Here is a 4,361-nt window from a genome sequence, read left to right as displayed (position 1 = left end):
ATGGAAGCAACCTAAGTGTCCCTCAATTGATGAGTGGATAATGAAGATGTGTTTCATTTATACAATGCAGTTTTACTCAGGAGTAAAGAAAGATGAAATCATCAAATTTGCAAGTAAATGGATGGAACTAGAAACTGTTATACTAAGTGAAGTAGCACAGACTTAGAAAAAAAATCAACATACGTTCTCCCTCATATGTGGATCGTAGAACCAAATCCTGATAAGTGAGTATGTACCCAGACATAACTATAGGTGACAGGATAATGGAAAGGAAACAGAGAGGTAAAGGAAAAGAAAGAACCTGAAAGAGAAGAACAGTAGGAAACAGGCCTTAATAAGGGAGATATGTATAAAAATTGGGTTAGTTTAAGGGAGGGGGGAGGAAAGGGTATACAAGGAACCTAGGGGATAAAGGGAAAGAAGGAGCTTAAGAGAGGTAGGACCGTCAGAGAAGGGTATTATTAAGGGAGAAAGTGGGAAAATGGGGGCATCTTAATTGGGGAAACCAAGATGGAGGGGTGAGACAATGAGAGAGATAAATAATGCCTAGCTAATTTTACAAACCAGAGGGAACCATATTAGTCCAACAACTTACTGTCTAATTGTACATACCAGATCAAGAAATATATGTCTAGGTAAGGTTTATCTGAGAACAATTGGTCTTTGCCCAAGATTTATCTACATGACACACAGTAATTAAAAGTACCAGACTGGTGGAACTACCCTTCTTGGATGTTTAACAGACATACTTTGAGTCCTATACTAATTTGGTCAGAGGGACATAAAGGACAGTTTTTGCTCCTTGCCCTCCTAGGTTGACTAGTTCCAGGGGACTATGAGCATCTTTCAAAATGTCCTGTAATTGTGGTGGGTCACCTGTCCTCTTGATCAAGGAGGCCGAGGAGACCCCAACAGATGGACTTGAACCCAGGAGGGTCAACAGAGAGGAATCATTTCCTCCATGATTCCAAGCGAAGCCAGCTATATTGAGCAGGACCTTTGACTTATCTTCACATAGGCGGAAGTGGTCAAAGAAATGAGCCAGGGGCTCCTTCCAAGTCCATGTGACCCCTGAGGAACAGATGCTCAAATGACCTTTAGAGTAAAAATAAATTGGTTTATCTGGGCCAACTGTAGGGCCTTAAACACCCAAAAGGAAAGTATAACCAAAGATTAAAGGGGCCAATATAATTTTTTAAGAGTCCATAGGTATAGCTTACGGCTACATAACAAGCAACAATGCCAGACAGGAGATACCTCTTTTGAGTTGTTGGCCAGGTTGGCCAAAGGGACTCGCATATAGTAACCCAGCATAGAACTGGGAAAGTGAACAGCAGACCCCAATCTTATCTAAAGGACTATTGACAGCTTATTGCTGCTAGATGAGGAACAGCTGACCTTCCTAAAACAAAGACCTCTAGTGCCAGGGACTTGAACCCACGACCCCCAGCGAGGTGAGGACTGGGGATGAGTAAGCACGCCATCCACCAGCCCATGCCACCCCCATTACCCAGGGACACTCAGACGCAATGGGGAGCCTAGTCAAGCAGGAACTCATTTATTGCAAGTGTTCCAAAGCTTATAAAGGTGCCTGGAACTACTCCCCCCCGCCAGGGTGTATCTTAAGGATGGTCATGTGCAGATCATGCACTCCTCAGCAGAGTGCAGAAGTATTCTTCAGACTTTCAAAGCAAGCCAGGCCACACCCCCAATAACTTCTTTTCGGACCTATGCAAGGTGGAGCTTTTAGGTCCCCACATATCCCCCTTTTAATTTTTATTTTAAGGCCAGACTGACTTTATTTCACTGGTTACCCACCTCATAGGTGGCTCCCTGAGGAGAGATGGCTATCTCCTTCCTCTAATCTTATGCATTTTTGCCTGTCTTAGGTTGTGTCACTTCTGATCAAGCCTTGCCCATCACTGGATCATGCACCTGGCCATATGCACATCCTGTCTTAGGAGTACTTGTCATGGGACATCTTACCTGTCTTTGGCTAAAAACGTGTCATGATTAAGGGCAGCCGCATGGGTAATGCCAGCCTGTGACAGTCTTAGTCTCTGCCTAACTCGGTTAGCCAAGCGTGGGCAACCAGAGTGGGTCCTGGGGAAGTCCGTAATCATGAGGAGGTGGGCTGTGGCACTTCCAAGGGTTCTCTGTCGCCAAATTATCTGGTAAAGACACTTAAAGATAAGCATTATCAAGAGAAACAAAGCAAGTCATGGCATAGGACAAGTTGAAATACTTCTGAGACCATGTTCCTTTTAGCCAATCAGCCAGTTGTCAAAGAGGCTGACTGGCAATGAAGTCAAGGAACTGAGTCCTTTACCTCAGATGGATACAAATAAAGAGAGGAATTTTTTTCTCAAGAACTATTGTCCATGGACTGTCATGTTAGTCAGTTGGATCCTGGGCTACCCACTTAAGTTTTTTCACCGGCACCCATATGGGGTTTAAATCTCCTGTAGAGTAGACAGAGCCAAAGCCTCGACCATGGTTAACAGTGTATCTGGGCCTCTCCATTGCCCCGAAATGGGGTCCTTCCATCTTACCCATACTTCAGGTCTCTGCTCGTGTCATCCCCAATGCATCTGAAACCGGGATTCCAACTGATTTTTTATAAAATTAAGAATATTAACAGTGAATAAGGCCATGCCCAACTTTTGGTGGGGCCTCATTCCCCCTTTTTGTTTTGTAATTGAATATTTAGGTTTTGATGGTTGCGTTCTATAATGTCTTGACCTTGGGCATTAGACGGAATTCCTGTATTGTGTTGAATTCCCCAAAGTGAAAAGAAAGCTTCTACATTTTTACCCACAAAACATGGTCCATTATCAGTTTTAATTGTTTGGGGCAGTCCCAACGTAGCAAAGCACTGGAGAAAATGACACTGAGCATGTTTAGACTTCTCTCCTGCATGAGCGGTAGCTCAACAGTCATGTGAGAATGTGTCAATGTACACAAAAATATACTTAAGCATTCCAAAAGGAGCATAGTGTATGACATCCGTCTGCCACAAAGAATTAGGATTGAGTCCCCTGGGGTTTACCCCTGGCTGTTGCAGAGGTGGTACCTGTAGAAAGGGTTGACACAATAAGCCATCCTGTCTGCCTCTGCATTGCCTTGGGATAAAAGCCCAGGCAATCTTTGGTGCCCCCTAAGATGCTGTAAGAAAATAGGGGCTTTTCTCTCTTCAAGGAGCGTATGAGTCTGAATCATCAAGGGAGTAATGGGGTTCCCATCCAACCAGATATGAAAACCTAATAGCCCTGGAAGAAGATTCACTACATACAGACTGTTAGAAAACATATTCATGGGCTCACTTATCTTTGTTAATGCTAAAGCAATGGCCATGAGTTCCTTGAATTGAGCTGAGCCATCACAAGTGTGGACATATCTTTTTGGTTTCTCATCTGCCCCTGGGTATACTATCACTGCAGCTCCAAATCTGCCCTCGTCAGTGAAAATATCATAGGCTTTTACTAACAGCTCCTTGACAAAGAGCTGGGGGGCATCCCAACAGAGGGTGCAAAAGGAGGTCACCCATTTATGAGGGCCATAACAACAGTCCAAATTTTTTGAAGGGTCTTCCCGTCCTGCGTAAGGACGGATGCCATCAGGGTCTCACAGGAGAGTACCCATAACTCAAGATCTTTACTAGGTGTGTACCGGGCAAGTTGGGCTTGGGAGAGGGCATCCTGGACCTCATGTAAGAGGTCCAGGTATTGAGGAGCCAGGTGAATTAGTTCTGAAGGCTGTTTCCCTACTAGCAACTGAAACAGTGGTCTTAAAGTCTCAGTGGGAATAGGCATCCAGGCTCATAGCCAATTAATTCCTCCTAATGATTTTTGTAGCTCTGTCAGGGTTACGGTGGGCTTGACAGCCAGTTGTGGTTTTAAAGGACTTACTCCTTCCAAAGAGAGTATGGTTCCCAGAATTTTAAAGGAGTAATAGTCTGTATTTTATCAGTGGATACATGGAGTCCACCTGTCTGTAGACATTTCTGAGTAACCTTATATGACTCTTCTAATTGTTGGGGGGTTGGAGCTCCCAAGATTATATCATCCATATAAATGTACACAGTGGCATGTGGCAGCAAGTAAGCAGGCCCCAAAAAGGTCTTCACATAGCTTTGGCAGAATGCTGGGCTATTGGCCATACCTTGGGGTAAAACAGTCCATTCATACCTCTCATCAGGCGTTTTAAAGTTGGTGGAAGGTACAGAGAAAGCAAATTTTTCACAATCCTGGGGTTGTAGAGGGATAGAAAAAAAATCATTAATGTCTATAACTATAAGAAATAAATCTGAAGAAATAGCAGGGATCCAAGGCAGCCCCCTTAAGCGTGTACCCACTAGGGCC

The 4,361-nt window shown here is 44.1% G+C and overlaps 1 long non-coding RNA gene across 5 annotated transcripts in view; it reads right to left on the bottom strand.

Moving 5' to 3' along the window:
- Window positions 1-2,018: 2,018 nt before the first annotated feature.
- The window catches only part of LOC108490655, a 30,275-nt gene continuing 27,932 nt past the window's right edge, over window positions 2,019-4,361 (bottom strand). For 4 of the 5 annotated variants that reach the window (XR_003848941.1, XR_003848939.1, XR_003848943.1 and 1 more), the window contains 2 exons: window positions 4,162-4,246; window positions 2,019-2,171 (listed from right to left, as the gene is read on the bottom strand). This is a non-coding gene — a long non-coding RNA (uncharacterized LOC108490655). The remainder of the gene's footprint in view (window positions 2,172-4,161; window positions 4,247-4,361) is intronic. The other variant, XR_003848940.1, reaches the window with a different exon arrangement.

The sequence above is a fragment of the Nannospalax galili genome, unplaced genomic scaffold (assembly GCF_000622305.1).
Source record: "Nannospalax galili isolate Female #2095 unplaced genomic scaffold, S.galili_v1.0 scaffold894, whole genome shotgun sequence".
NCBI classification, from domain to species: Eukaryota; Metazoa; Chordata; class Mammalia; order Rodentia; family Spalacidae; genus Nannospalax; species Nannospalax galili.
Note: the sequence above shows the minus strand (reverse complement) of the source record. Positions and strands in the feature narration are given on the sequence as shown.